The sequence below is a fragment of the Pinus tabuliformis genome, chromosome 7, assembly GCF_031772625.1.
Source record: "Pinus tabuliformis cultivar Carrire ecotype Pingquan chromosome 7, CPIR1, whole genome shotgun sequence".
Taxonomy (NCBI): Eukaryota; Viridiplantae; Streptophyta; class Pinopsida; order Pinales; family Pinaceae; genus Pinus; species Pinus tabuliformis.
This window is the reverse complement of record NC_142293.1, coordinates 1,306,647,175-1,306,660,867: the sequence shown is the minus strand read 5'-3', so window position 1 is coordinate 1,306,660,867 and position 13,693 is coordinate 1,306,647,175. Positions and strand designations below refer to the sequence as shown.

Below are 13,693 nucleotides of genomic sequence, written 5' to 3'. Positions count from 1 at the left end.
ATCTATTATCCACAAAAATAAGAAAATGCCATGCTCCACCAATAGATATAGTTTGCATAGGTCCACATACATCAGTATGAATTAATTCAAGTATTTCCCTTTGCCTTTTTTCTTTATGTATAGGAAATTCCTCCCTATGTTGCTTGCCAAGTACACATGCTTCACATTCAACATGATCATTCTTCAAGACAGGAAGACCTTCAACCATTGTGTTCTTTTGAAGTAGCATTAAATCATTGTGATTTAGATGTCCATACCTTTGATGCCATAACTCTACTGTTGATATTGTTGTAGATGCCAACGCTTGATGACTTTTCCTGGTCACATCCAACTTATACAAGCCTCCAACTCTGGTACCTGTGGCAATAACCTTGTACTGATCTTGAATGTCTTTCACTACACACTGTGATTTAACAAATTTCACCTTCAAACCTTGGTCAGCAATAATAGAAACATAAATTAAATTATTTTTGATACCAGGAACATACATCACATTATGGATCTGTCTCTCTTGTCCATTAGGAAAATTCACACCTATTACTCCATAACCTTGAAATTTAAGTGATCTGTTATCTCCTAGATAACCATATGTGCCATCAATGTTTTCATGATATTCATCAAACCACTCCTTATTACAAGACATATGGAGTGATGCACCAGAATCAATGAACCAAGCATTCACATCATCATTTTCCACAGACAATGCAGAATCAGAAACAAACAATTTAATATTTTTAAATCCATCACTGATTGAGGTATCTTTGTCCACAAAATTTCCATTATGCCTTCTGTTTCTTTGCCTAGACTCATTATATTTCATTTTATAACAATATTTAGAATGATGCCCAGGTTTGTCACAATAATAACAATCATCATTTATCTTATCATGGATTGGAAATTTACATTGTGTCATACCTTTTTGTTTTGCTTGAAATTTGCCTCCTTTGTTCTTGTTCCATGGCTTGCCTCTATATGTATATTTTCCTTTGGCTACCAACGCCAAATCTGAACTACTGGAGCCCAAATTAAAGCTCTTCATCCTCTCTTCCTCTTGTAGAAGAATTCCTGTCAATTCATCAAATGTAGGGGGTTTCTCTCTAGCTGAAAGAGTTGAAACAAAAATTTGATAATCTTGCACTAAGCCATTTAATGTGATGGTGACTAAGTCAGTACTAGACACCTTTTCACCAATATCTCCTAACTTATCACTTAAATCTTTGACGCGAGATATGAAATTGCTTATATTTTCATTTGCTTCTATTTTTAGAAATAAAAGCTTAGTCTTCAAAAACAAGATCCGGTTTGCATTTGTTGTTTCATATAAACCCTTCAACGTATCCCATGTTTCTTTTGATGTCTTGCAATCTCTGATGTGAGGAATAATGTTGTCCTTTATGGACATACGCAGCAATACCTTTGCTTTCATCTCCCTTCTCTCCCAATTTGGAATAGAACCTGCAACAGTGGGTTTGGGCTCATCCCCACTCACAATGGGCCACAAATTATAACCTTCTAAAATAGTCAGTAACTTGAATTTCCAATTCACATAATTTCCTCCATCAAGTTTGGTGGATTCATTCAAATAAGTATCAGGCAACAAATTTGCCATGATGAAAAAAAAACTTTCTCCAATCACCAAAATGCCACCAAATCTAAATCCAAATACACCAAATTTCACTAAATCTCAGAAAACTTTCACCACACATGCACCATAAAAATCTTTACTAACTCCTTTTCACTATTAAAAATTTCCAATTTTTTTTATTTTTATTTTATATTTCTTTTTTCTACTTTTCACCACATTAAATACTTTATCACTCTATTATAATCTTCTCATTAAAAATAAACACCCCTTTTTAAAATTTAGTCTCAACATTTGAAATAAAGCAAATCTTTTAAAACTTCTCCCAACAAAATATTTTAACGCAAGTCACTTTCACTTTTTTTTCAAATAGCATGAAAATTCTTTGCTTCAAATGATATTTGGAAAGCACTTCAATATCACACATTGCAAGCAGAGTGTTGGCCTCTGCATCACCCATGAAAATTCTCAAACCTCAAACCTTGCATTATAGCTTTACACGACTCAGACCAGGGCAATGGCAGGAAAACTACTCATCCGCTTCAGCAAATGTAGTCCTTGCATTATAGCTTTACACGACTCAGACGATGGCAATGGGAGAAAAACTACTCATCCGCTTCAGCGAATGCAGTCCTTGCATTATAGCTTTACACGACTCAGACCATGGCAAAGGCAGAAAAACTACTCATCCGCTTCAGCGAATGCAGTAGTGGCAGAAGAAGAAGTAGAAATAGACCAGACAAAGCTCCCAACTGACTACGATCCCGCAACCTTCAACCCCACAGCCAGCACCAATATGCACAGCAATATTGCTCTTAAAGAAGTGATTAAATACACAATGCTCTCACACAATCAGCAGTGTCTCCAACAAAGGCATCGACCAATTACACAGGGCGCAATCTCAAATTACACTACTCGGCTTTCCAATTACACGACTCGGCTTACACAATAAACTCATCTCACCTCACCATCACAGTGATATCTCCACACATGGAGCGTGGGAATATTACTCCTATCCACAACACACACCACCGAGCCTCACACAGAGCTCTGATACCATATCAGAGAACAAAAGCACTCAAAAAACTTGATTGGTTCATCACTGAGCTTGGCAATTTATACACATTTCTAGCTACGGATACACAATAGCTACGCCGGATTAGCCGACTACTGAATAGTGATTGGCGCCATCTGAACAGTGAGCGGCACCGATCGTGATTAATGCCTGACACAAGATTCTTGAGAGCACGGTGAGCAGGCAGACTCAATTGATGAATATTTCCTATAATTGGCCACAGACAGGGTCCTGGAGGCAATCTGGTGTTGTTTCTTCTTCTCTTGTGCTGCAATATCTGTAAGAAGAATAACAAAGTCACGAATCCAATAGCTGATGCAGTTAATATTGCAGACAGAGTCGGAGTACGAACCAAGTCGTTAAACCACATTTTGAACCAGCTGTAGTGCATACTGATGTAAGGAAAGATTTGCATTCTTCAAAACTAAAAAAACCTCAATAAAATGAAAGGCCGGCCGCTTACTGTAACACTTCCCACATATTCTTGCTTTATGCATCAAAGAAACAGGCTGCTTGACGAATACAGAAATCAACAACTAAATAGTTATTAGTATTTTTGAAATTTAATTTTTATTTCTAAATAATTGCTAAGATGGGAAGCTGAAACTTATTTTTAAAAATAGTATTGGTTTTTTTAATTAAAATTAAAATATGATTTTCTAATTAGACTTTTTCAAAGACATGGAAGAGAGTCAAATCTATAATATCAAAGATATTCGCATAAACCAGTTGAGTCAATTAATTTAATTAAAAATAGTTTTTTTTTATTTAAATTAAAATTAAAATATGAGAAACTTTGAAATGTTTTCCAATTAGGTTTTTCAAAAAAATGGAAGAGAGTCAAATCTATAATATCAAAGAAATTCGCATCTACTCTAAATCAGTTGAATCAATTAATTTAATTAAAAAATATTATATCAACCAATATTATTAAACACTAATAATTTATTATTAATTTACTGTATTCCTTTTACACATTATTTTTCAATCTATATATTTTAGATTAAGTGATGTATTCATTTTTTTATTATTAATAAGATGGAAGGCTATTCGCTCACTGTAACCACGCGGAGTTAAACGCATTTCCTAGACATTCATGCTTTATTCACGCAACACGCTGCTTTGACGAAAACAGACATCAACCACTCAAATGTCCAGAGCATTCTTTGATGGAAAGAAGAACATCATTTTCTGTTGCAAATCAAAGAAGCGCGCTGAGTTTGGCCGAGCACACTTAAATTGAATATTCACCACTGGATTGCGATACGCATGAACGAAGCATATTATATTATATTATATATGTGTATAAAAGAGGTGAAATTATAATGGCTTAGTCTGTGGTGTTAGTTATGAATATGATTTTTTTAAATGTAAATGTTATTTTCTTAGCATATTTATTTTGAAATAAGTTAAAATGAATTTTTTTTTAATTGTAAATGCTATTTGGATAGCATATTTATTTTGGAATAAATTTTATAAATTTAATATGTATTTTTAAAAAGTTAAAATTTATCTTTAAAACTAGCTTTTTGTAGGTATGTTTTTGTTTTATTTTTTAATGAAACAATGAGAAACCCAAAGTATTTTCTCATATTTATTGGATAATAAATTGGGTAAAACATAAACCTTGATCATGGGGCTTCCCTGCACGAAATGGAAGACAATAAAAGCCATCATGAACAACAATTAGTAGCGATATTAAAGAAATTCATATTTAGTTTTAATTATTTATTGTTAATTTAATAATGGTTTTTTTTTACATATATATTTTTAAATGTATATATACTCATTTATTAATATTCTTTATAATTATAAAATAATAATAATAATAATAATAATTTAAAATAAAGTTATAATTTAATTTATTTTTAAGACTTTTTAATTTTGATAATGTGATATGTATTATAAAAATATGAGTGGAGATGATGATGTTTAATCTTTACTAAGACCAACATAATATTAGTTGAGATTCTTTAATATTTTATTTCTATAATCGAAAAGAAGAGAGACAAGTCTTCTTAGATGACTATAGTTTTGTTGACTTAACAAGTTAAGAAGCTTGGTAGTGTGGCAAAGATTTTGAAAATTAGAATGAATGTTAGTAATAGTTGGGCAGTACTAGAGAAAATAATTTCCATCTTCAACCCTCTTAGAATCACAATGGTGGAAGACTATTTCATCCCAAGGTGTTTTGGGAATTAACCAATGGCCAGTTTCACTTTGGACCTCATGAGAATTAGTTCTAATATTTGGTTATCAAGATTGGGGTTGATCACCTCCTTATAGTACCATAGCCTCATTTATCCCTCTAACTTCTTATCTTCCCTCAACTTGTCCTTATATTTGGAAGTAATGATGCTTTTAAAATTTTAGTTATTCTCCAAGATGATCTTCGTTTTGACCCAATGGTTTAGCCAAGACTACTTACATCCTTATGTCAGCCTCATTTTAGCCTAAGGTGTGGGATTTGGCTAGAGTTAGAAGAAATTTTGGGAAAGCTCATGGCTTTCATGTTGTATAGTTTTTCCTTATACATGTGATACCTTATCGTAGCCATGCTTTAAATGGGGGATACACTAGCTTCAAGCAGGGATAGTGTAGGGAGTATTTCCTTTAATATAAATGTTGTAGGTTATAAATTTCTCTTGGATCAATTCAATCTTCCTCTATGATTATTTAGATACACTGCAACTCCAATCCTCACATCCATATAAAATAACACAGGTGACTAGAGTCTCAAAGAGGAATCTTTTTTACTCCATACCCAAATATTTGTTTACTTACAATTGTTTTCAAGCCCATAATAAGATTTCCAACCTCCAATTATCATTTTCTCAATGCTATAATTCCAATTGAACTAATGATTAATGTCAATTCCAAGATATTTATATAAGGAAAATTTCTTTAAGTAGTTATTACCATAAATGAAATTATCATAGTTTATTTTTTTAGACTTAATTATCATGATTTTAGTCTTGTCAGTATTAACATTATTAAATAAAAATATTGTACAAGTTATTTATTTAAGATGAAATTATAATTTCATCTTAACTATTTATTTTATATCAATTAAATTATTATTTTTGCTTCTTATTTCAACTTAAGGGAAATTATCATTTCATCTTAACTATTTATTTTATATTAAATTTAAATTATTATTTTTGCTTCTTATTTCAACTTAAGGTGGATAAAGATTTGTTGACTTTTATTTTTTATTTTTTAAGTGATGACCTAGATTAATTCTCAAGGGAATATGCTCAGCATATGCTTAGTATTAATTTTTATTAAGGGTTGTAGTGTGTTACAGAGTCTATTAGGTTGCATTCACATTGAAAATAAATAAATAAATAATAAAAATAAAAAATTTCAATTCTAATAAGTTTATATTCTTAGTAGATGGGTAAATTAATATATAAGCAAATTTTATTTAGCAAAATAGTCCATTTTACACTAAGATGTGTAATTCCTTTTTTTTCTCAAATTAAATTAGATTTGTGCCACATGGCTCCTGCCCACCAACCCATAACCTTTTAATACATGGTTAATCAAGTAAATATGTACATTCATAAGACATTCTTCCTATTACAATAGTATTTTTTTACTATATTTATAAAGCGGCTATATCAACTATATTAATATTTTTAATATGACCGCACTAATAATACTTTTTTTGGCTCACATTTTGCTTCCTTGAATCAAGTCTCTTTAGTATGGGTGGAAGGATTCACTAGACCGTCTTAGACACTTGCTAGGGGGCTTATGAGAGTCTTATTTTCCGTTGTCGAGATTCTTGTAAGCTTTGTGTTCAGTGTGAGTCCCTCTTGGGTGGTAATAATTATCGCCTTACCCTGTGCCGAGTGGGGGAATTTTGTAAAACCAGAGGGACATAAGATGCTAGAGGAAGTAAAACCAATTTTGTAAAACCAGAGGGACATAAGATGCTAGAGGAAGTAAAACCAGTTTTGTAAAACCAGAGGGACATATGATGCTAGAGGAAGTAAAACCACCACTTGGCATCCTTTCACAATTTTATTCACTGTAACACTAGCATTTTATTCCAGGGGGATCTGCGATGCCATGTGAGTTATTGCGTCCTCCGTATAGATTAATCGATTTAATCAAATCAGGGAAAATAGCTAGACTGCAACACTAATTTTAATTTGGATGAAATATATTTGAAATGCCTTTGAAAATTTTCAACAGAAACCCTTGTTTGTGGATTAAAAGTCAGTTGTCAAATGTTTCAGTATTAAAATTTCATTAGAATGGTCTCCACATAGGGAAATAATGTTTGGTAAAGTAAAGCCCTAGTTAATGTAACCGAAATGATTTTCCCAGTGGAAACTTTTTTTTTCAATTATTCCTTGAAAGAGCATATCACACAAGTTTTGTAAAGGAGATGAGTAGCAGTTCTTCTGCCGTATGCTTATATTTATCAAGCAATTTCCTTGTACATGTTTCCTTCATTTAGTGTCTCAAATATTAATTTCCTTGTACATGTTTCCGTCATTTAGTGTCTCAAATATTTGATGCCCCTGTTCTTTTTTATGCGCTGTAGAAACCGGCAAACTAAACTCAAACAAGAGCATATAACCTAGGTAACAATGTTGAAAAATACAATAGAAATCCTGGAAACCTTGTTGGCCCCAGTGCTCAACAGTAATTTGATTTTCACTTCTCAGCCAAGGCCATTCCAAAACATATGTTGGCATCCTGTGGCATATGTCTGGAGTATTGGTGACATTTTGAAGGACGTATTTTCATTTGGAGTATTTAGAGTCCTATCTCACCAACTTTCAGAGGACGGTTTTTGTCCATTTTCTGCTTTATTCTTGCTCCAAAGCATGTCAGGCGGGTGGGAATGACAGAGATGAAGGGGAATTGGTCGAGAAGTTCGTAATTCACTTGCTTTTCTACTTTAAAGAGCTATTCTTGAGATGGAATGGCAGTGCGCTTTCTCATGAAGAGCGTTTTCTTGGAGGGATTGGGATCGAAATCCCAAGGCACCAGATCTATTTTGAAATTTTCAGTTTTTGTAAGCGTTTATTTCGAGTCAATTTTTTATACGCTTTCTTTTTTCTTTCAATTTTTGTGCATCTTTACAGCTTTATTCCTTGTGTATAGCAAAAGATGTTGAAAGAAATCCTTGTTACTCTGTGTTATAGTCCCATGTAAGGTTGGATTGGTCTCTCAGACCTTGTTTGATAACGAGGTGGTTTTAATTTTAAAATTTGATATAGCGGGTTTATATTACAAGTTCAAGTCAAACGGAAGTGAGAACAAAAAGATGAATTTGTTGTTGTTGCAGGTTTTGAAGCAGGAAGTTGTAAGTTGTTAATGTGAAAAGTGTATTTTTTTTTAAAAGTCATTGGTTGAAATTGATATTGTTCTTGCTTAGGAACTAAGTTGCTGAGGAGGAGTGAGGAGGAGTGGTGGCTTAGATAGAGCAGAGGGGAATGAAGAGAAAATGAATAAATCAAGGAAGAAAAAGAGAGAACTTATATTGAGTGAGGTTTAGATTTATAGTGTTCTAAGAGGGTTGTTGTAGGCTTACTTTGTTGGCACATTGGGATTCTCTCTCGCTAAGGATAGATTGATCCTTACTTCCAAACCTTAGATGTGGTGTCGTAATTTAATAAAAGGAAAAAAATGGAAGAAAGGTAGAAGGCTAAGGTAAGGCCGATAGGTGTCCCTCCTATTGGAGTTGGGCACTTTTATCATTTTTTTAATTAATCTTTTTGATGGGATGGCCTAAATTGAAATATGCCAGTGTATTCTCGTGGTTGCCACTTCATCAATGGTTGGAATTCATACTATTAACTTTTATGCATATCTAAATCACATGTTTAAACCGCACTTAAATTAGTTTTTTACAAAACATGATTAGAAATTTAATGTACCTATTGTTCATAACCACTTATCATAATTACTAGAAATAAATTTAAAAAAATATGCATTGAAACGTGTCCAACCATTTGCCAAGTGTAATATTCACTCCATTAAATGCATCCGTCCCTGTGCATTCCTTTGTGAAACGTATGCGGAGTTGGATGTTAAATGTAGTGGATGAACTAGTGAATGATAAATGGAAAAGTGCACGAAAACGTTATGTGCCTACTTCCTTGAAACGGCTGGCCGTTCAGAGTATTTTCCATTGATTTAAAGCTATTACCAGTGTATTAGGACAAAAAATTGAACCTTTTAAAAAATTGACAGATGTGAAGGGTTTATGTTTATGGGAAGCTGTGAAGGGTTTATGTTTATGGGAAGCTATCAAATTTTGTCTTTGTGTTATTCTATTGTTTCTTTCTCTGTGATGTAGTCTGCATTGCCTTATATGGTTAAGAATCATTTCTTCAGGCATTTAGGGCTATAGCTTCATCTTTTTACTCGCACACTCTCCTTCAAACCTCTCACCTCTTCCAACACTCGTAGTCCTCTCACACTCATAATTTTTTTTTTGTTTGATATGCTTTAGGTAAGGCTTTAGCTGAAAAAATGACGCAATGTGTGAGCGTGGAGATAGATTTGAAGGTGGTTTCCGCTGAGAAACTGTGGGGTGCCTTTCGGGATTCTGCAACCTTATTTCCGAAGATAATGCCCTCTCATTTCAAAAGCATTGAAGTCATCGGAGATGGTAACATTGACACAATCCACAAAATTAAATACGGACAAGGTATGAAGGAAATCTGAAATTTGGAATTTGAGTTTTGGAATTCTAAACATAATTAGCATAAGTTCCAGAATCTGTTTGGCTACCATTTATATGTTTCTTTTATAAATGTTTGGTGATGTTTCTGCCATTTTTACTATTGGTGATCTTTATGTCACCTGGCAGTGGGGTGCGTACAGAAGTGGAAGTAGTGATCGTTTCCTTAACTTAAAAGGTTCATGGGTGTGAAGCTGATGATTTTTAAGAGAAACTAGAGGATATTAAGTAAATACAAAGTATTTTACAAATGTTATACAGGGTAGAATATATGTTTCTTGGGTTTAGGATTGTTTGGGAATATATTATCTTCCAAAAGTTAGACTATATTCTTATACATTACATTTCAAAATATTTCGAAATTTACAGTCCACTTAAATTTATATAAATCTTGTTCTTTTGATTTAACATGTATCTTGTTCTTTACCTTTTTTTATGATCCCGAACCAAAATTATATAGAAGAATATAACAGAAAAAAATCGTTGTTGGGTGCAGGAATGAAAGGGGCGACTCATGTATCCGAGAATTGAAGCATGGGACGAAACAAATATGACCCTTATATTGTGATCAAGGATGAGATGTTGAACATATTCAAAGCCTTCAAGCCAACCATGAAGGTAATTCCAGGAGCTGATGCCAATTCTTGCACTGTAAGTTGGGATGTCGGGTTCGAGCCAGCGGGTAACCAAATTCCCCCAACAGAGCTAATTAAGGAAGCAACAGTCAGCATATTCAAGACCGTGGAAGGATATCTACTGAGCACAGCTTGAGTTTCACTTGGATGATACTATGTTCAGTGTAATAGAATAATGGATCACAGTGTTGATTGTTTGAACCTTGTAAGCCGTAGTCTCTTTGCACAAGGAAATGGTTCGCTCCTGAGAGATTTTTTATTTAATAAAGTAATTGATATATTTCTCAGATTGATATTCACATTTTTATTTATTTGTTCGATAGTGCATTGGAAATGGTCGTGGTTATGAGTTTACCAACAAATGTTACATACCTGCAAAGCCCACTGGAATGAGGGTGGCACACCTATGCATGAGAAGAGTAGGGTTAATTTTTTGGGGACCTAGAAAAATGCCTTTTTTAGGTGTTTCTTTTGTTTTCTTTGTTCTTTTTGCTTTTTAGGGTGGGTGAAGGGACGATAATGATGGCAAGATTTGTATTTAAACTTCTTTTTGTTATACGAAATTACTATTATTTAAATATAGTTGAATCTGGCACAAAAAAATAAAACATTTGTCAATATATTCTCCCAAAAAACTTGTGAATATTCTTGAGATTATCTTCATTCTAGCGATGCAGAGGAAGATATGTTAGTGTACCCCGTGCATGAACGACCAAAGGGTGTCTTTTTCAAAATTGAAATCGTCGTTCTAGCCATTTAATTACAAGACCTGAGATCTCATTTCTAAAAATCGATTCATGATCAGCCATTTCTTCAACGGGAATGTGAAGAAACTGGCCGCAGAATGTGAGAGAGAGTCAGGTGCAAATTTTCGTGCATTCATGATTCATATATTGTAAAACATGGCTGAAACATAGTTTAGATGATACACTTAAATGCTTCATAAGGTCTTTCTCGAAAAAACAGAGGAGATTATAGTAATCATTTATCTTATTTGTGGTTATCAGATGATGATGGTTGTACTTTCTTTTTTAATAAAAACACAGACACTTTTTTCTAGTAAAAATAAATCCCAATCCCAGTAAACTGATCAATAATTTCAAGGCCATTGCTCTAGAATTGAATGGAACTTTACCGATTGCATTGATCTTCTTTAGAAACCTAGAGGAAGAGACTTTGCACCGAGTGATAGTCGAGACTAGGATTTCGAAGTCATCTATGTTAGACTGACCTTTCCAGGTTTTTGAAGGCATCTTAGAGATTGTCTGAATCGTTTTCCTTCATTCGAAAAGGTAAAAAAGTGTGGTCAAACGAGAATATAGAATATCATGGTTTTTCTTGGGTCAGATTGTCTGAATCGATTTCCTTCATCTATTAAAATTGGAAATGGTACCAAATGTTGGAATGTAATTTCAACTGCAGCAACAGTTGAACAGAAACCGCACCCTCACCTGTAGACAATCCCAGCAGTCCATCTGTCTTTAATCCAACAGCCATTATTTGTTTCTGCTTATTCACACCACCGCCATAAGTGTCTTTTCACCGTTTTCCTGTTTGTGTTCCCAAAGGAAGAGGAAGATCAGATCCGAGCTCTGCGCAATAACTTCTCACCTACAGCATTAAAGAAGAAGCATGGCCGAGAAGGAGAGTACCAGCCTCTAGCCAGCCGCAGCATTTATCAGTCTTGGGTTTCAGCACAACCGACTCAAGAAATACAGCAAAAGATCAGATTTGTTCATTATGTGCAGCAGAGACTCTGTCAGAGAGTTGAAGCGGTTGATGGATAAGTTATGACTGCTTCCTACACTATATATGTGTAGAGCCACAGTAGTGTTAAGCACTTTGCATTGCAGCGCAGCAGCACTCAAATGTAATTTCTGTGTTTTTAAGAAAGAATGTGCAGCAGCATGAGCTCACATGAATGAAGCCCTTTTACACAGCGGTGCATGGATTGAAAAGTAAGAGAGAGGTGCAGCAGCGTGAGGTTAGCAGCAAATTGATAGAGAGCAGAGGAGAGCACGCAACAGCATGGAGATAATACTTGCCAGATAGTGAAACGCACAGCAGTGCACAGCAAGAGTAGATGCAACAACGCAGTAGAGAGCAGAAAGGGAAAAATGCACAGCAGTGCAGATATTTGAATGAAATTTGTTTAACAGATGTTTATTTGTGTGGAACAGAAGCGTTCCTTGGTGAATCTGTCTTGTAATAGAAGTTGTGAAATTCCCTCAATATGAGGAAGACAAATCTGTAACAATTAGTTTATTTTTAATAAACGCAAGTTAATTTTTCCTGTTGCTGTTACACCGTAACTCAAAAAATGCTTGACGTAAAAAATTTACGTTGCTGCAACACCACGAACAGCGTTGCTGCAACACAAGTTATAGCAACTGAAAAAACACTGTGTTGCTGAAACACCGTTTCCAGCAAGCGATTTTCTGTTTTTCTGTGCAAAAACAGAGCAATTTTTGTCTGTCTGTTATGGAATTTATCAGAAAATTCCAACATGGTATCAGAGCTAGTCCAGGCTCTTTGACGGTGATAGAGCCAGTCCAGGCTCTTTGAAGGTGTCAAAGAAGCTGAAGGAAGATTTCTTGCTGCAGCAACTTCTCCAGCAGCGTGAAGACTCAGCTAAGAAAGAAGGTATTTCTCAAGAATTTTTTCTATGTTACTGTTAAAGACAGACAGTGATTTTCAAATATTGTCAAGTATTTGAAGCATAATTTAAAATGCAAGGAATGGCCAGCGTTAGCACTAGCTTGGGTATGTTTAATACTCAGCTCCCACTACTTAATGGGAAAAACTATGACTATTGGGCAATAGTTATGAGAGCTTTTCTTTTCTCAGAAGATTTATGGGACTTTGTTGAAGATGGTTTTGAAAAACCAGCAAATGAAGATGAGGCAGAAAAGGAGTTGTTGAAGAACTATAAGAAGAAGGATGCTTTGACCCTCTACTTCTTGTATCGAGCAGTGAATGAAAGTGTTTTTCCATGGATAGTAGCAGCTATGACATCCAGAGAAGCATGGGAAACTCTCAAGACTGTCTATCAAGGCATGGAGAAAGTGAAGATAGCAAAACCTCAGTTCATTGAGGAGAAAGCTTGTGATAAAAGCTTAGAGAAAACAGTGAATGATAAAATCTGTTTGTCTCGTGATGAAGGTGATGAGGAGATGGCTGAAGTTCATCCCCAAATAGAGGCGCAAACACTAGGGCAGCAAGTCGCATCCTTGAGGAGAAATGAATGTGCTTCTCCAAGAACACCACAAGAAGCAACAAATGAAGGTATGAAATCTTTGTTTGCTTTATCTAGTCATGTTGATGACCCTTTTTATTTAGAAGATGGAGTTGAAGATAGGAAATGGACAGAACCCATGAATGGGAGAAAGGAATTGAAGTTCATTGAAGATTCATTTAAAGAATATGGAGTTCGATGTGTAACTCTTGCCAAGATCGCTGAGATGGGTTTCACTGCCAAAACCCTTGTCAATATGACAAAGGAAGAGATTGAAGATCTGATGAAGACCCTAGTAGAACTCTATTAGATGGATCTTCCTATAGGGGAGAGATATGAAATTAAAACTCCCATGAGAGCAGAGAAGGAGCAGGTAGCAGATATTCTGACCAAACCATTGGATCAGAAAAGCTTTGAGTTTTTGATGAAATGTCTCGGTATGACTGATAACCCAGCA

The 13,693-nt window shown here is 34.6% G+C and overlaps 1 pseudogene; it reads left to right on the top strand.

Moving 5' to 3' along the window:
- Positions 1-9,035: 9,035 nt before the first annotated feature.
- LOC149252318 (MLP-like protein 423) lies at positions 9,036-10,150 on the top strand (annotated as a pseudogene).
- Positions 10,151-13,693: the final 3,543 nt, after the last annotated feature.